The 20,419-nt window shown below is 43.2% G+C and overlaps 1 protein-coding gene across 1 annotated transcript in view; it reads left to right on the forward strand.

The window, feature by feature from the left end:
- LOC139378768 (chemokine-like protein TAFA-5) overlaps nucleotides 1-2,674 on the forward strand; it is a 164,959-nt gene extending 162,285 nt beyond the window's left edge. Inside the window, exon 5 of the mRNA XM_071121259.1 lies at nucleotides 1,180-2,674. The gene's annotated coding sequence lies outside the window, so the exon portion shown is untranslated. The remainder of the gene's footprint in view (nucleotides 1-1,179) is intronic.
- The last annotated feature ends 17,745 nt before the right edge of the window (nucleotides 2,675-20,419 follow it).

A 20,419-nucleotide genomic window follows, 5' to 3' on the forward strand; every position in this document is an offset into this window, starting at 1 on the left:
CCTTATTTTATTGAATGGGTGATAACCCTAAGTCTACAAATTGCTGTTACATTGCACAACATTCAATGTTATGTCATAATTATGTAAAATTTTGGAAAATTAATTATGTTAGGAAGAAATGGTCTTCACACAGTTCGCAATGAGCCAGACGGCCCAAACTGCTGCATATACCCAGACACTGCGTTACTGTAATATTCCATCCACTGTGTTACTGTAATTCAGTCTCAGTGTAATCTCTGCCACTAGAGGGCTGTCACTGCCATAATGACGCTGCAGCAGTTCAGAATCTCTAATGGCGCTAATTGCCAGGTTGGCTGGTGCTGCACTGGTCGTATTAGTGGGAGACATGCCCCTCTTCTTAGCCCTGATACTCTTGGGTCATTCCCTCCATACCGTCTCCCCTGCAGCCACTGACTACACTACACTGTGACATTATCCTATTAAATGATGCAGGTTCATTTAGTTGCTGATTGCTCTGTTCCTGGTGTTTTTATCCCCAGATTTCCCCAGTTTTAATCTAACACCTGCCCCCTTTCTTGGGAATTTGCACTCTGTGTAATTGTCAAGAGTTCATTATTATAAATTAAGCTGCCCCGGCAATCTTCAAGTTGGCTGGAGACCACACATAGGCCAGATGGCGTGATGATGAACTACACTTTATTTTCTCTCCAGATTTCTTCCGTAAGGCTGATTAGATGTTTTACAGTTCTGCACTGCAATACTTGTTTTGTTATTGGGTTTAATGCCCCAGTAGAATTCACAATATTTGGATGCCAGAGTAACCTGCTGTTGACAGTGATTAGCATGGGACTGTCTAATTTCTCCATAACTTCCTATCAGAGTTGTAGACATTTTAAGAAGTTCCACATACAGTATCTATTAGGGGAATAATGGAGTGAAAGTACAATATTCATCTAGGGACAATCATTGCGGAGTAGGTTGATGTTGACCCTAACAACTAGTCCAAGGTATTCTTCACCCCCTTCAATGTCAACATTGAGATTTGACATTTGGAAATCTAATCCTAGATCTGTTTGTGGTTATGGCCTTGGCAACTTCTACTACAAGCATTGGTTTCTTTAGCATGTTTTGAAGTTTTAGCAACGTAGCATTTTTTGTCATTTGCTAGCATTGATTATCCTGTACTCTGACAGAACTTGTGTTCTCATTGATCCGCAGGTCTCTTAAACACAGTCAACCATGGCCAATACTGGAGGGTTTGAGGGAACTTTGGGGAAGTCGAGAGCGAGGTCTCATCTTTGACTCTGGAGAAGTTTCCTTGTGCCCTGACTACTGGCTCTACCCGTCTACGGCTCTGACCAACCAATGACCATCCGCTGTAGATAACCCACTGTCTGTCATTGGATCAACATGTTCCGTCTGCCTGCTCCTATTACTGTCCGTCTGCTTTGTAAATGAGCAGAATCCTCTAGTGCCAAGGAGGTCAGGTGTCCAGCAGCGCCTTGTCCAGAGAGGGAGAGAGTGGTAACTATGGAGCCATTTTGGATCGACTGTTCAGCTAATGTCTGCTAATTTTCAGTGGACAGAGGACTCCCACTACTTCAACCTCACCTGCTTCTGTTAGACTGTAATGGGACAGTTACGTGTCCCAAAGAACAAGGATTATTGTGAACCAAGCCCTCTGAAGTGTCTGACCTAGCGCCAGACTATGGACTGGACCAAACGTTGGACTGGATCTATCCAGACTATGGACCAGACTGGACCAGATCCTACTGCTTGCCTTGTGCTCTGCTGTGAATAGAACTTCTGCTGGAGTAGTACAACTTTGGCACTCTTCATATTTTTATAGACCAAAGAGGAAAAAATAACAGTTAATTGTAAGACTAGATGGACCAGATTGGGAAAGAGAAATGGATACTTGTTTTTCTTGCTACACCACAATGACTGCCCTCATAGCTGTAGATGTTGGGCTTTATGTCATTTCGAAAATAGACTATAGTCTAGTGGGACATGTATACAATCAAAGGAGTTTCCTTTAAAAACTTTTTTTTCTCTGACTAAACCCATCACTGTATTTTGAAACTGAAGATGTAGGTAAACATATGTGTATAAAAAAATCTGATTTGCATTTTTCATTAGCTACACATTGGGACACGTTGCAATAAGCATGGTTGGTAAAATGGTAAAAGAGTGAAACTACTGATCTTCATTGAGGCAAAAAAGAGAACATTGAAACTGTCATTTCTGATTGCGGCTGTTGGGCGGGGGAAAGGCAAATTTCATTAAATGTATTTTGAAAGGCATAAAGCGTATATATTTAACAGTTTTATATGTTGTACCTTTGTAGAGAACCTTATTCGACATGAATAATGTGGTCACAAAATGGCAGCCATAGAACGTGAAAAACAAGCTCTCTGACGCTGGTTTGTCCTGCTCTCTTTCTGTTCTCATGACAAGAAACTTCTCTCCTCATACCTCTAATCTCCCAATCTATCAATCACGGATAAAGGAAAGAAATGCACTTGAGTTCACTCAGAATGTTTTAAATATTTAATGGTAATATTTTACAGATGTTTGTGAGAGTCTTGCTGTGTATGGTTTTAATGTGGTTAACAACTGACACAGTATATACAATCTGACTGAACCCTAAATGCTGTTTCCCTTTATCTGCAATTGATTGAATTCCGGCATGAGAGTCACTATCTATCAAAAACATGAAAAATTACATTACAACATGAATTGAGCTAATCACAGACAGAGATTTTGTCACTTTAGTCAATGAGCAGCCTTTGGAGCCTGATGATTGCTGAAGTATTGCATTGTAAAAGGTGTGGAATACTGACAAATTTCTCTATAATGTCACATTTTATTTTTGTTCTTGTGTTTGTCGCACAATGCTGATCTCCAGTCCTGAGTGACGAAAATGATGATGACACGTGAAGAAGGCAGGCATTGCGGGAAAAGCTTTAGAATAATTTACCTACTTTTTTATCATTAAATATTTTAAGAATAAATACATGAAATAACCATCACTAGCTAATATAGACACTTTGATATTCAAAGTCATCCAATTTATTCAAGTAAGATTTATCATATCCTATTTTGTATTACGTTTGTTCTGTCCTATATGCCAAAAACTGACAGCCTGAAATAGTTTTTTTCTTCTAGACCATATACTTTAGTGTCTAGTTGTCAACATGTAAGTTCCTCATACATATCTAATAGGTAAACACCTGATATACATAAGTAAACCAAATCAAATTATTTATAGACAGTCTCGCTGGGATTTGATTACAATAACATATGAATATGAATGTATTGATGCAGAGTTGATAAAGGCATTTGCTCAGAGTGACAATTAGGACTGAAATAATAGAAGTTGACTGACTCAATATGTGTATGCTGCTGGCTGTATGTATTATGGTGGAAGGGATTCCACAGTTATACAAGAATATACAGTACATAAGCAGAATAGTACACCTGGTCAATATTTAATGACCTACAAGATTATGATGTTGAAGAATTTACAAAGGGTTACCCTGTAAAGGGCTACGGATCTAATGCAAGTGAAAACACATCAAAAGAGATATCAGTTCCCTGGACAGCACCACATAACCAGACACCCGCTACATTAGATGGTGCTGTCCATGGTGCTCTGATTCCATGAAAGACACAAATCCAAGCCTTCACAGAGGCTTCAAAGGTCTTGTGTTAGGCTCGGAGTGAAGGCCTACACCTTCCAGATTAACCCCCAACTTGTCTGGATTCACTTCGGGTTCAGATCCAGATGCTGAACTTCTCTTATCCACACTTGGCTCTCTGCTGTTCAGTCCAACTGACTGACTTTCATTAACTGACTGACTGGGACCAGTCCGACTAGCTGGCTGGCTGGCTGACTGACTGACGTTCCTTCCTAATCCTAACTGACTGGATCAGCCTGTTCCACCAACACCAGCTGGAGATTATTAATACAGTTGTTGTTGACAAAGAAGTTTTCTAAAGATGCAAATGAGAAGTGACTTTCGTGTGTGTGTGTGTGTGTGTGTGTGTGTGTGTGTGTGTGTGTGTGTGTGTGTGTGTGTGTGTGTGTGTGTGTGTGTGTGTGTGTGTGTGTGTGCCGGTGTAGCCTGCTATTGTCAAGACGGTTATAAATATTTAATTACATCTGATTGAATTTCAATAATCTCTCCCGTATCCTTGAGGTTCGGTGTGATGTTCGGAGGAGTCGTGTCTCATAACAGTTTTAATTTGATTAGAGCAATGTACAATGAGGAGTTTCTCCTAGAGCTATATGGTACATGTAGGTACAAAAGAGAGCTTGTGATAATGTCTTTCCCATGGAGAAAGAGGCAAAGTGGGTGACATACAACTTGGAGAATGTTACTGTGGGTGTATATCAGTCTGTGTAAAACTCTCTCTCTTTCCTATACAGTAGCATGCGAAAATATTCCCCCCCCTTGGAATTTTTCCTATTTTGTTGCCTTACAAACTGGAATTAAAATGAATTTTTGGAGGGGTTTGTATCATTTGATTTACACAACATGCCTATCACTTTGGAGATGCATTTTTTTTTTAAATTGTGAAACAAACGAGAAATAAGACAAAAAACAGAACTTGAAATGCAGAACTATTCACCCTCTCAAAGTCAACACTTTGTAGAGCCACCTTTTGCAGCAATTACAGCTTCACATATCTTGGGGTATGTTCTATAAGCTTGGCACATCTAGCAACTAGGATTTTTGCCCATTCTTCAAGGCAAAACTGCTCTAGCTAGATCGGTTCTGCTAGTTTACAGCAATCTTTAAGTCATACCACAGATTCTCAATTGGATTGAGGTCTGGGCTTTGACCAGGCCATTCCAAGACATTTAAATGTTTCCCCTTAAAACACTCAAGTGTGGCTTTAGCAGTATGCTTAGGTCATTGTCCTGCGGGAAGGTGAACCTCTGTCCCAGTCTCAAATCTCTGGAAGACTGAAACAGGTTTCCCTCAAGAATTTCCCTGTATTTAGCTCCATCCATCATTCCTTCAATTCTGACCAGTTTCCCAGTCCCTGCCAATGGAAAAACATCCCCACAGCATGATGCTGCCACCACCATGCTTCACTGTGGGGATGATGTTCTCGGGGTGAAGCGAGATGTTGGGTTTGCGCCAGACATAGCGTTTTCCTTGATGGACTAAAAGCTACATTTTAGTTTCATCTGACCAGAGTACCTTCTTCCATATATATTGAAGAGTCTCCCAGATGCCTTTTGGTAAACACCAAACGTGTTTACCTATTTATTTCTTTAAGCAATTGCTTTCTTCTGGCCACTCTTCTGTAAAGCCCAGCACTGTGGAGTGTACGGCTTAAAGTGGTACTATGGACAGATATGCCAATCTCCGCTGTTGAAGCTTTGCAGCTCCTTCAGGGTTATCTTTGCTCTCTTTGTTGCCTCTCTGATTAATGCCCTCCTTGCCTGGTCTGTGAGTTTTGGTGGGCAGCCCTCTCATGGCAGGTTTGTTGTGGTGCCATATTCTTTCAATTTTTTTAATAATACATTTAATGGTGCTCCGTGGGATGTTCAACATTTTGGATAATTTTTTTATAACCTAACCCTGATCTGTTCTTCTCCACAACTTTGTCCCTGACCTGTTTCGAGAGCTCCTTGGTCTTCATGGTGCCCCTTGCTTAGTGGTGTTGCAGACTCTGGTGCCTTTCAGAACAGGTGTATATATACTGAGATCATGTGACACTTAGATTGCACACAGGTGGACTTTATTTTAAATAAAGGTGAAAAAAAAATATATAATTGAAGTCGAAGTTTACATACACTTATGTTGGAGTCATTAAAACTTGTTTTTCAACAACTCCACAAATTTCTTCGGTTAGGACATCTACTTTGTGCATGACACAAGGAATTTTTCCAACAATTGTTTACAAACAGATTATTTCACTTATAACTCACTGTATCACAACTCCAGTGGGTCAGAAGCTTACATACACTATGTTGACTGTGCCTTTAAACAGCTTGGAAAATTCCATAAAATTATGTCATGGCTTTAGAAGCTTCTGATAGGCTAATTGACATAATTTGAGTCAATTGGAGGTGTACCCGTGGATGTATTTCAAGGCCTACCTTCAAACTCAGTGCCTCTTTGCTTGGCATCATGGGAATATCAAAAGAAATCAGCCAATAACTGAAAAAAAATTGTAGACCTCCACAAGTCTGGTTCATCCTTGGGAGCAATTTCCAAATGCCTGAAGGTACCACGTTCATCTGTACAAACAATAGTACGCAAGTATAAAGACCATGGGACCACGCAGCCGTCATACCACTCAGGAAGGAGACTCGTTCTGTCTCCTAGAGATGAACGTACTTTGGTGCAAAAATTGCAAATCAATCCCAGAACAACAGCAAAGGACCTAGTGAAGATGCTGGAGGAAAGAGGTACAAACGTATATATATCCACAGTAAAAGGAGTCCTATATCGACATAACCTGAAAGGCCACTCAGCAAAGAAGGGGCCACTGCTCCAAAACTGCCATAAAAAAGCCAGTCTACGGTTTGCAACTGCACATGGGGACAAAGATCGTACTTTTTGGAGAAATGTCCTCTGGTCTGATGAAAAAAATATAGAACTGTTTGGCCCTAATGATCATGGTTATGTTTGGAGGAGAAAGGGGGAGGCTTGCAAGCCGAAGAAGACCATCCCAACTGTGAAGCACGGGTTTGGCAGCATCATGTTGTGGGTGTGCTTTGCTGCAGGAGGGACTGGTGCACTCCACAAAATAGATGGCGTCATGAGGATAGAAAATTATGTGGATGGATTGAAGCAACATCTCAAGACATCTGTCAGCAAGTTGAAGCTTGGTCGCAAATGGGTTTTCCAAATGGACAATGACCCCAAGCATTCTTATAGAGTTGTGGCAAAATGGCTTAAGGACAACAACGTAAAGGTATTGGAGTGGCGATCACAAAGCCCTGACCTCAATCCTATAGAATATTTGTGGGCAGAACTAATAAAGTGTGTGTGAGCAAGGATGCCAACAAACCTGTCACAGTTACACCAGCTCTGTCAGGAGAAATGGGCCAAATTCACCCAACCCTCAGTCCAGAGGCGCCAGAGCTCCTCCGTCCAGCGCTGCCAGAGCTTTCCTCCTCTCCAGCGCCGCCTGAGCTACCCATCTGCCCAGCGCCATCAGTCTGCAAGGAGCCGCCAGAGCCGCCAGTCTGCAAGGAGCCGCCAGAGCCGCCAGTCTGCAAGGAGCCGCCAGTCTGCAAGGAGCCGCCAGAGCCGCCAGTCTGCAAGGAGCCGCCAGAGCCGCCAGTCTGCACGGAGCCGCCAGAGCCGCCAGTCTGCATGGAGCCGCCAGTCTGCAAGGAGCCGCCAGTCTGCAAGGAGCCGCCAGTGCCGCCAGTCTGCCAGGAGCCGCCAGTGCCGCCAGTCAGCCAGGAGCCGCCAGTGCCGCCAGTCAGCCGGGAGCCGCCAGTCAGCCAGGATCTGCCAGAGCCGCCATTCAGCCAGGATCTGCCAGAGCCGCATTCAGCCAGGATCTGCCAGAGCCGCCATTCAGCCAGGATCAGCCAGAGCCTCCATTCAGCCAGGATCTGCCAGAGCTGCCATTCAGCCAGGATCTGCCAGAGTCGTCAGCCAGTACGGAGCTGCCCCTCTGTCCCGAGCTGCCCCTCTGTCCCGAGCTGCCCCTCTGTCCCGAGCTGCCCCTCTGTCCCGAGCTGCCCTCAGTCCAGTGGGGTCATTTAGAAGGGTCGCCGTGGTTAGGAGGCCATGGTTGCGGACAATGAGGCGGACTAAGACTGTGGTGAAGTGGGTGCCACGTCCAGCACCAGAGCCGCCACTGCGGACAGATGCCCACCCAGACCCTCCCCAATAGGTTCAGGTTTTGCGGCCGGAGTCCGCACCTGGGGGGGGGGGGGGGGTACTGTCACACCCTGACCATAGTTTGCTTTGTATGTTTGTATGTTTTTTTTGGTCAGGGTGTGATCTGAGTGGGCATTCTATGTTGGATGTCTAGTTTGTCTGTTTCTGTGTTTGGGCCTGATATGGTTCTCAATCAGAGGCAGGTGTTAGTCATTTGTCTCTCTGATTGGGAACCATATTTAGGTAGCCTGTTTTGTATGGGGTTTTGTGGGTGGTTGTTTCCTATCTTTGTGTTTGTTGCACCAGATAGGGCTGTTTCGGTTTTGCTACGTTTATCATTTTGTATTACGTTCATGTTGAGTTTTATTATTAAAAAAACATGAACTATAACCACGCTGCGTTTTGGTCCGCCTCCCCTTCCCAGGAAGAAAACCGTTACAAACGTGGACTATTTTGTGTATGTCCATTACATGAAATCCAAATAAAAATCAATTTAATTACAGGTTGTAATGCAACAAAATAGGAAAAACTCCAAGGGGGATTAATACTTTTGCAAGGCACTGTAGCTCTATGGTGATATGTGTATCATATCTGCATTTCCCAATCCTGTTGATCCGTTCGTATTTGTACAGTGCCTTTAGAAAGTATTCAGACCCCTTGACTTTTTCCACATTTGGTAACATTACAGCCTTATTCTAAAACGTATTAAATACATAAAAATACTCAGCAATCTACACACAATACCCCATAATGACAAAGTGGAAACCTATAAAATAACGTATTTACGTAAGTATTCAGCCCATTCGCTATGAGATTCTAAATTGTGCTCAGGTGCATCCTATTTCCATCGATGTTTCTACAACTTGATTGGAGTCCACCTGTGGTAAATTAAATATATTGGACATGAGTTGGAAAAGCACACACCTGTCTATATAAGGTCCCACAGTTGACGGTGAATATCAGAGCAAAAACCAAGCCATGAGGTCGAAGGAATTGTCTGTAGAGCTCCGAGACATGATTGTGTCGAGGCACAGATCTGGTGAAGGGTACCAAAACATTTCTGCAGCATTGAAGGTCCCCAAGAACATGGTGGCCATCATTCTTACATGGCAGATGTTTGGAATCACCAAGAGCTAGCCGTCCGGCCAAACTGCGCAATCGGGGGAGAAGGGCCTTGGTCAGGGAGGTGACCAAGAACCTGATGGTCACTCTGACAGAGCTCTAGAGTTCCTCTGTGGAGATGGAAGAACCTTCCAGAAGGACAACCATCTCTGCAGCACTTCACCAATCAGGCCTTTATGGTAGAGTGGCCAGACAGAAGCCACTACTCAGTAAAAGGCACATGACAGCCCACTTTGAGTTTGCCAAAAGGCATCTAAAGACTCTCAGACCATGAGAAACAAGAATCTCTGGTTTGAAGAAACCAAAATTGAACTTGTCAAGGCTGGTGGAAACCTGTCACCATCCCTGCAGTGAAGCATGGTGGTGGCAGCATCTTGCTGTGGGGATGTTTTTCAGCCGCAGGAACTGGGAGACTAGTCAGGATCGAGGCAAAATGAACCGAGCAAAGTACATAGAGATCCTTGATAAAAACCTGCTCCAGAGCGCTCAGGACCTCAGACTGGGGCAAAGGTTCACCTTTCAACAGGACAACGACCCTAAGCACACAGCCAAGACAATGCAGGAGTGACTTTGTGACAAGTCTCTGAATGTCCTTGAGTGGCCCAGCCAGAGCCCGGACTTGAACCCGATCAAACATCTCTGGAGAGACCTGAAAATAGTTGTGCAGCAACACTCCCCAATCAACCTGAAAGAGCTTGAGAGGATCTACAGAGAATGGAAGAAACTCCCCAAATACATGTGTGCCAAGTTTGTAGTGTCATACCCAAGAAGACTCGATGCTGTAATTGCTGCCAACGGTGCTTCAACAAAGTGCTGAGTAAATGGTCTGGTAACTTTGGCCACCAAAAAATACAACTGTTTTTGCTTTGTCATTATGGGGTATTGTGTGTAGATTGATGAGGGAAAATCAATTTAATCAATTTTAGAATAACACTAACGTAACTAAATGTGGAAAAAGCCAAGGGGTCTGAATACTTTCCGATTGCACTGTACATGTGTGTATGTGTTTCCTTGCATGTGTGAGTGTTGACGGTGATGGTATGCCTTCGACTTACCAGTTACCGTGTTGTGTTTCTGTCATTAAGCTGCATCTACAGAGGAGAGAGACAGAGCAGACAGCCTGTCTCTGCTTTAATAACCAACACTAAACTCACAGGGATGACTCCTTCTCCCTTCACAAAAATCTCTGCAGTCCGCTGCAATACCAATACTGCACCAATGGCACAAAATATGAACTGCTGTAATGGATAACATTTAAGTGCTAATTCACATATGATATTATAAGTCTTTGTTTACAATATAAATCTAATGAAGTGCAACCAGTGCTTTTCTAAAGGGGATCAATAAGCAATATGGCTTGCGCAATATTTTCTAGCCATAAAAATGTTGTGTGTTTTCTGAGCACTGGGTCCAATGATCTGTCAAGGTTAGATACAGTGAGAGACTAAACATTTCCTCAGCTCCTGACTGATACACCAGGGATGTACTGTAGGAGGAGAGCAGAGCTAAACAGTTGTATGATGTGATTCTATTGACTGCCTTTTACATTTCAATCTTTGCAAAGCTAGCTGAGAGTTGGACTGTGAATCGGAATGTCTGTTTTCCTTAACCAGAATGGAATTTGTAACAAATCTAAACATTTTGGAATAGAGCTGTTCAACCCAACTGTTAATTTTGGTTTAAAACCCAGCCTCTGTCTAAACAAACACCTCTTATCATCGTACCCGTTGCCTGGTCTTGTACAGTATCCCTCCACATCTGTGCTTGGTGCTCCAGGCCAGTGCTATCCTCTTGACTCTTGATCAAGGCTCTCTGGCTCTCCTCTCCAACCCAAGGAAGAAGAAGACATGCCGGTGTTAGCTGGCTTTCAGGCTGCATTAAACACCATTAACAGTCTGCATTAATGACTAATCTCTCTATTTCTCTCATTATACATGCAGCTCACAGGAACCCAGGAAACATCTGGTGCACGTGGACATGGAGCTGGCTTTGAATCTTTGTTACTGCACTTCGGTATTGTAAATGTGTGTTCTCAGAAATGCTCATTACTCAAAGGAGGAAAAGGTCATCTTGATTGAAGGTAAATATCATTGGCTTGGAGACTTTATTGGAAGGTCAAATGTAGTTGTGAACCAGAACAAATGGAGTATATGGAGCCATGAACTGTATGAAATAACTATACATGTTCAGGATAACTAAGGCCATCTCTTCAACCCAGCAAAAACAGGGACAGATTGGACAACAATAAATCACAAGCTTGCAGTTACCAAAGCAATTATAAAGAAACACAAAAACACCTGGCATCACTTGGTAGAATTAAGATCAACCCCAAAGCCTATTGTACATCCTTTTGTTATGTATAATCCTTATCAAGCCCTTAATCAGGTATTTTGTATAAACACATGCAATATGGATAAGGCCGGTCGATTAATAAGGCTGGTTTGGCTGTTCCTATAGGCTCTGTATATTGAGGAAGGAGAGAGCTTCTGACACAGCCAGCCGAGCTGGAGGCTGGAGAGAGACAGGCAAGAGAGAGGGAGAGAGAGCCAGGTTGGTGCCCGGACGAAGCAGAGCACATCGCTACGGTAGCTGTTTCTTGTTCTCTCTCACTTGGTTTCTTGTTCTCTCTCACTTGCTCTCTTTCTCTCTCTGCTTCCCCAGTTAGGGAGGGGAAAAGAGAGGGAGAGAGAGAAAAAAATAAAAAGAGACACAGCGAGGTAAGGAAATAGAGAGAGGAGCATCCTCGTCAAGATGGTAATCCAGGCCTGATGTGTTGAATTGAGCCTTTCATCCTGTTAATCCACAGGAAGGAAGACAGACAGCTGGGGGCTCGGTCAGCTCATTTTACCACTAAATGAGAAAAATGACCATCCGCCAGGCAACTCTTTTAAAAACGAATTTACATCCTGTCAGATTCCATTAGGCCAGGACTGCTGGGGTGGAATATTTTTCTGAGGAGGGAAGGAGGGAGGACAGAATTGAGCATGAGCGGTGAGTGTTACCGTATCCCCCTGCACCGGTCAAGCGATAATTCTGACCCGGCTCACCGAGCGAGTTGACAGCGGAATCTTGCATGTCAAGACTTCTGTGTTTTTTTTACCTATTCACTCCATCCCTCCAATACTGCCAATATCCATCCCTCCCTTTTCATGCATTAACTAACAGTGGGTGATTATCTGTGTGCCTGAAATCCCACTTTTACAGTTTCATACAATTATGACTCACCTAAGAGCATCAGCCAGGATTAAGATTGTTAAATGCATTTCCCGCAGGGTTTGTTGAATACATTTTCCGCAGGGTTTTTTCATATGTGAGATGAGAGAGAGAAATGAGCAAAGAGAGAGAGACACAGAGAGGTCATGAGCAGATACGCTCCCACATTTTTCAGCATGTTTAAAAAAATAATGTCCAACTCTAAATCAAACTTGAATTTTTTTTGGCAGGTACATATACAGGATGCTACCCTCAACAACATAACCTTGACTCCAAATCAAAACTCCAAACCTACAACCTGATTTTGGACAGATATTATCTGGAAAACTTACTAGTACCAAGGATCATTATTCCCAAGCTCCAATTAGCACTGACGTGTGAATTGAAAGATTTCAAAGCCCTTGAGCCCAACAATGGCAGAAGAATCACATGCAGAGGTCTTTGAAGCCACCTCCCGCTACTCAGAGGTAATTAAAAACAGTACCCCACTGCATGTAAAAAATGATAAGACAAGAAAAGAGTACAACATGAAGCTCCTTATGGAAAATCTTTGTTATAAAAATAGGAACCTAAGCAACTTAATCTTCCACACAGACCATCCCCTGGCATGGCACAGTGCTATATTAACACACTACCCCTCTGTTAAGAGGAGGGGTGCTCCCAATGGGTGAAAACTCAGGATATTAGACAATGAGGAGTCAGCAAATGTGAACATGTACAAATCTGGAACAGTAATGGTACAGGGAAACCCCAAACAGTTTCAGCTGGACTTTCACATTATCAAAGAGAGAGCTCAGTAGGATAAGCTCTCTAGAGTAAGATATCCCAGCCCCGAGCATCAGATCAGACCTCTTCATTAAACAACCTCACAGACGAGAAAACCCAAGCTCAAAGTCAACCTCCCAGTACAGAGTACTATTCCCTCATTGAAATTAAGGATACATTCACCCAGTAGGAGGTAAGGCAGTTGGTGGAGCTGGAACAGGAGGTGAACACACTCCAATCAGCACACCCCCAACAACACCCCCTCAAACAGATTGGAGAGCTGGAGGTGGAGAGAGACATATCTGCACTCTGGACTGTGGTGAGACAACATCAACAGGAGAAAGAGCAGGAGCAGGAGAAAAACGGAGGATCAGATTGCTGGAGGAGAGGGTGAGGTGTAAGGTGTGTGACAGAGAACAACCCATTAGAGAGGTGGCCACCCCCGCAGAGAAGCCAGCAAGACCTCCAACCTCATTTCCTGGCAAAAGTCTTAACACCATTGCAGAACAGTCCACCCCAGACCCTGACCATAATGTCAACATCACAGCAGAACAGACAAATGAAGAACCCCAAGCCCAGGGGAACCCACCCTCTCTGAGCACCCTCCCTGTCAGCCACCCTAACAGTCCCACACCCACTGGCGATATACACAAGACACAGATTGTACTGTAATAAACTCAAGGGAATGATTGAAAATGCTTATTTTACTTTCCCCAATGCGCAAGTGGTTATCTCCACCTTGATACTGTAAGAATATTTTGATATAATATAATTCTAATTGGTCAACCACAGGCTAGGGCTGGGTTATAAAATGTCATCCTGTCCCTTTGTTCTGTGGAGATAATCACAGGAGAGAATCACTGAGGACAGGGGAGGTGTAGACAGATATGAAACAAACCAAACCATTATCAATTTCTATTGGTCCAATGATAAGTGATACAGGGGTGTGGATAGGCTCAATAGAACAACCTATTTTAGGCTGTTATTATTACATTGAACATTTCTGAAGGGAAGGAGACATGGCAAATTAGACAGCTGCAGGAGCCTATAGTTCAGAACCATCCTATTTGGACTACAATTAAAATTGAGTGTGAAACTTTGGATATGGTATAAGTGTGCTTGACAGGTGTTGCCCCACCTTGCACAAACAATATCCCATACGAAAGAAATCTATGGCTGCTACTAAAGTAGTGGAGGCTCCTAACATCATCATACAACATGGCACACCATGTAATCCAGATACTCTGATGCTTCCTCCAGATACCACATTACTTGAACATGACTCGTGAGTTGGTTTTGGATCAGCTCTCTGATGGGTTTATTTAGTCATCCGTTGGAAATCCCTGAGTTTATCTTATACACAGATGGTTCAAGCATTGTGGAGGGGGGTGTGAGGAAGGCAGGCTGGGCAGTTACTACAATGGACGATGTGATTGTGACAGCCACGTTACCTGCAGGAACATCAGCACAGGTGGCGGAATTGGTGGCTTTGACCGAAGCGTGTAAACAGGCTGAAGGAAAAACAGCTAATATCGACACAGACTCGAGGTATGCTTTCGGCGTTACCCATGATTATGGAAAAATATGGAAAAACAGAAGATTTATGACATCACTGGGAGTTCCTGTGAAGAATGGACCAGAGGTGAATACTGAATGCTCTCCAGTTACCTGAACAAGTTGCAATTTTGAAAATGAAAGCACATGGAGAAATCATATATTCCAAACAAAGACACGTAAAAGAGGTATGGGGAATAACCCCCGAGGGGGGACATGACATAGTACCAGGACAATGGGTGATGGTAAAGAAGCATAATAAGATGATCAGAATCTGATGTATCTGCTGTACACCGCAGTCATCATATTAGTGATATCTAGGTGAAATGTCAAACTTGTTCCTGAAAATCAGGACATGCTTACTTAGGGAAATCTATGTGAAATATCAATTTCTCTTGAAACCAGGACATGTTATTTTCACTTTTTTGTTTTCTTCGTTACAGGTTATAAGAATCTACCGTCTGAAGCTGAAGCAATATCCCCCCAAGGTCTGTACTTGAAATGATACAAAATCACCAGTGAAGTGTTCATTAGAAAAGTCCTTATCAACCAGTGGAACAGAAGAAGAATTCCTCACTACCGGCTGACTGTCAGAACATAATTTCTAATAGTTATCTATGTGGTACTGATACCAGTGTGGAAGAGCTGGTCACTTTTAAAGGACTTGGTGAATGATTACCTTGCCAATAGGACGATTGAATATTAATGTCTTGTAGACAATTATTTTTTGTGAGTTTCCTCCTAATACAGGATGTGGTAGAGACATCATCATTACACCTGTTAATACTTATTTTCTTTAACTTTGTTTGGAATCTATTTCTTATTGTAACAGCAAGTACAATATGCCTTTTGTGTTTTATAGAAATGCAATGTGTTTAATGCGAATGATTTTATGCTTACTGCTAATGTTTTTATACTATCTATTTGTTCATGTTTTCTAAAAATACATTTTAAGTATATTTATTTTTAAAATGATCTAGGGGGGGGGGGTGTAAGAAATACACAATGCAGAGGACGAGAGGTCAATAGAGTACTAACGATCAATGGAAATAGTAGTTTTTCTGTAATATCAATGGGTCAGAGACATGGGAGGAATTTCATTGCTACATGGCAAGTTCTCAAATAGGATACTTTGGCCATTGGCCCAGTTTTATTGCAAGGAATTCTAATTGGTCAACCACAGGCTAGGCTGAGTTCATAACTTCATCCAGTCCCTTTGTTCTGTGGAGAGAATCATAGGAGAGAATCACTAAGGACAGGGGAGCATGAACATCTACCTCCCCGCATGATTTGTTCTCTTTGAATAAATGTATTTGACTCCCCTTGATTTGCTTTGGGATCTGTGTTATTGAAGAATAAAATCAACTGCTAACACTACCATGAAAAGACTTCCACCCTGCTACCATACAGCGGATAAATGCAAGTATTTCCTGTGACTGTGCCTCAAAACCAAATGTTTACCTGGCCCACCACTCCACCCTGGACTTGAACAGCCTTTACGACCAGGTCCATCTATAAAAGGCAGCAGTGCCCATCTTCGCCCGGACCCTAAAGGACACTTCACAAAGGAGCAACAGATCAATAGACACCCCACCCAGACCAGCAAGAACTCTCCCTGACCTACACATAGAGGACCCATGCCGAGAGGACCTACATCGAGACCACAGCACCACCAGCTACTTCCCCACCCCAACCAATCAACACCCCATCAAGTCACCCATGCCCATACCCCATTTAAGCCCCCTCAGATCAGACCTATGCCCCTCCTGCCCACCCCATAATCCCCACTCCCGCAAAGAGGACCTCAACATGGAAGTCACACATGCGCCCAGGCCGTGAGCATGCAAATAGGCCCAAATCCCCCTCTTACACTAGCCCAAGCCAAGGGCATGTATCAGTCGCTCAGCAGTCTCTGCTCACACTTACTTGCCAGAGGCCAAACCACACGACTAGCAACATTGGACACTTTATAGAACACAAAGCCTTCACCATCTCATCCTGGAATATCCATGGCCTGAGGTCATCTGCCTTTGGCCTAAAGAGTAGGAACCTGGAAATACAGACATTGTCATCCTACAAGAAACATAGTATATTTCGCTACACTCACAATAACACTGCTATCCATGTGTATGTGACCAATAACATTTTATTTTTATTTGTATAGAGGAATCAGACCCACTGGTTGCCCTCTGGGTTACAGAGAGCTGGTAGTGCCATCCACCAAACTACCATATCACGTTTTAGGGAAGACCCAGATGCAGACAGTGTCGAAGTAACAAAAGTGTATTATTAGAACAGGAGGCAGGCTAAACGACAGGTCAATAGCAGGCACAGGTCAGTAATCCAGATCAAAGTCCAAAAGGTACAGAACGGCACGCAGTCTCAAGGTCAGGGCAGGCAAAATGGTCAAAATCGTGAAAACTAGAAAACAGGAACTATAGAAAAGACAGGAGCAAGGGAAAAACCGCTGGTAGGCTTGATGAACAAAATAAACTGGCAACAGACAAACAGAGAACACAGGTATAAATACACAGGGGACAATGAGGAGAGATGGGAGACACCTGGTGGGGGGTGGAGACAAGCACAAAGACAGGTGAAACAGATCAGGGTGTGAAATACCAGGTGTGAAACAGGGAAGAAACTCAGGAGGTATGCTAATTTGGTATAGAGCAGACCTAACTCACTCTATTAAATTAATCAAAACAGGAACATTTTACATTTGGCTAGAAATTCAAAAGTAAATCTTAACAGAGAAAAATGTCCTCCTGTGTGCTACCTACAGTGGGGAGAACAAGTATTTGATACACTGCCGATTTTGCAGGTTTTCCTACTTACAAAGCAGTCATTCTGTCATTTTTATCATAGGTGCACTTCAACTGTGAGAGACGGAATCTAAAACAAAAATCCAGAAAATCACATTGTATGATTTTTAAGTAATTAATTTGCATTTTATTGCATGACATAAGTATTTGATCCCCTACCAACCAGTACGAATTCCGGCTCTCACAGACCTGTTAGTTGTTCTTTAAGAAGCCCTCCTGTTCTCCACTCATTACCTGTATTAACTGCACCTGTTTGAACTCCTACATGTATAAAAGACACCTGTACACATACTCAATCAAACAGACTCCAACCTCTCCACAATGGCCAAGACCAGAGAGCTGTGTAAGGACATCAGGGTTACAATTGTAGACCTGGACAAGGTGGGATGGGCTACAGGACAATAGGCAAGCAGCTTGGTGAGAAGGCAACAACTGTTGCCGCAATTATTAGAAAATGGAAGAAGTTCAAGATGACGGTCAATCACCCTCGGTCTGGGGCTCCATGCAAGATCTCACCTCGTGGGGCATCAATGATCACAAGGAAGGTGAGGGATCAGCCCAGAACTGCACGGCAGGACCTGATCAATGACCTGAAGAGAGCTGGGACCACAGTCTCAAAGAAAACCATAAGTAACACACTACGCCGTCATGGATTAAAATCCTGCAGCGCTGCTCAAGCCAGCGCATGTCCAGGCCCGTCTGAAGTTTGCCAATGACCATCTGGATGATCCAGAGGAGGAATGGGAGAAGGTCATGTGGTCTGATGAGACAAAAAATAGAGCTTTTTGGTCTAAACTCCACTCGTCGTGTTTGGAGGAAGATGAAGGATGAGTACAACCCCAAGAACACCATCCCAACCATGAAGCATGGAGGTGGAAACATCATTCTTTGGGGATGCTTTTCTGAGAAGGAGACAGGACGACTGCACCGTATTGAGGGGAGGATGGATGGGACCATGTATCGCGAGATCTTGGCCAACCAACTCCTTCCCTCAGTAAGAGCATTGAAGATGGGTCGTGGCTGGGTCTTCCAGCATGACAACGAGCCGAAACACACAGCCAGGGCAACTAAGGAGTGGCTCCGTAAGAATCATCTCAAGGTCCTGGAGTGGCCTAGCCAGTCTCCAGACCTGAACCCAATAGACAATCTTTGGAGGGAGCTGAAAGTCCGTATTGCCCAGCGACAGCCCCGAAACCTGAAGGATCTGGAGAAGGTCTGTATGGAGGAGTGGGCCAAAATCCCTGCTGCAGTGTGTGCAAACCTGGTCAAGAACTACAGGAAACGTATGATCTCTGTAATTGCAAACAACATTTTCTGTACCAAATATTAAGTTCTGCTTTTCTGATGTATCATATACTTATGTCATGCAATAAAATGCAAATTAATTACTTAAAAATCATACAATGTGATTTTCTGGATTTTTGTTTTAGATTCCGTCTCTCACAGTTGAAGTGTACCTATGATAAAAAATGACAGACCTCTACATGCTTTGTAAGTAGGAAAACCTGCAAAATCGGCAGTGTATCAAATACTTGTTCTCCCCACTGTATATCCCCCCACTAGAATCGCCATACTTTAATGAAGACAGCTTCTCCATCCTGGAGTGGGAAATCAATAATTTACAGACCCAGGGACATGTATTAGTCTGTGGCGACCTAAATGCCAGAACCAGAAAAGAACCTGACACCCTCAGCACACAGGGGGACGAACACCTGCCTGGAGGTGACAGCATTCCCTCCCCCATATGCCCCCCCCAAGGCACAACTACGACAACATAACCAACAAAAACTGGTCATAACTCTTGCAGCTCTGTCGCACGCTGGGTATGTACATAGTCAACGGTAGGCTTCGAGGGGACTCCTATGGTAGGTACACCTATACACCTACCTGCTCATCACTTGGCAGTAGTACTGTACACTACTTTATCACTGACCTCAACCCCAGAGTCTCTCAGAGCATTCATAGTCAGCCCACTGACACTCCTATCAGATCACAGAAAAATCACTGTACTTGAACAGAGGAATACCCAATCATGAGGCATCAAAGCCAAAGCAATTGAATAATATTATGAAATTCTATAGATGGAAGGAATGTAGTGCAGAAACCTACCAATTTTTATTTTGGCAACAACAAATTCAATCCCTTTTGGACAACTTCCTAGACAAAACGTTCCATTGTAATAACGAAGGTGTAAACTTGGCAGTAGAAAATCTGAACAGTATAGTTGACCACAGCTTCCCTATCAAATCTAAAAATGTCTAACAGAAAACCAAAGATAAATGGTTTGATGAAGAATTCATAAACCTCCGGGCGCAGTGCGCGCTAACCAAGGTTGCCAGGTGCACAGTGTTTCCTCCGACACATTGGTGCGGCTGGCTTCCGGGTTGGATGCGCGCTGTGTGCGGCTTGGTTGGGTTGGGTTGTGTATCGGAGGACGCATGACTTTCAACCTTCGTCTCTCCCGAGCCCGTACGGGAGTTGTAGCGATGAGACAAGATAGTAGCTACTAAACAATTGGATACCACGAAATTCGGGAGAAAACGGGGTAATTTTTTTTATTTTATTATTTTTTTAAGAATTCAAACCTAAGAAAAAAATTGAGAAACCAAAAACATAGAGACCCAGAAAACCTGAGTCTACGCCTTCACTATGGTGAATCACTAAAACAATACAGATCTACACTAAGGAAAAAAAAGAACAGCACTTCAGAAATCAGCTCAATGTAATTGAAGAATCCATAGACTCTAACCACTTCTGGGAAAATTGGAAAACACTAAACAACAACACAAAGAGGTATCTATCCAAAATGGAGATGTATGGGTAAACCACTTCTCCAATCTTTTTGGCCCTATAACAAAGAACAAACAGCAAAAACATACACATGATCAAATACAAATCTTAGAATCAACTATTATAGACTAGCAGAACCCACTGGATTCTCCAAATACATTGAATGAACTACAGGACAAAATACAAACCCTCCAACCCAAAAAGGCCTGTGGTGTTGATGGTATCCTCAATGAAATGATAAAATATACAGAGAATAAATTCCAATTGGCTATACTATACTTAAACTCTTTAACATCATCCTTAGCTCTGGCACCTTAGCTCTGGCTCTGG

This window comes from Oncorhynchus clarkii, chromosome 21 (assembly GCF_045791955.1).
Source record: "Oncorhynchus clarkii lewisi isolate Uvic-CL-2024 chromosome 21, UVic_Ocla_1.0, whole genome shotgun sequence".
NCBI lineage: Eukaryota > Metazoa > Chordata > Actinopteri > Salmoniformes > Salmonidae > Oncorhynchus > Oncorhynchus clarkii.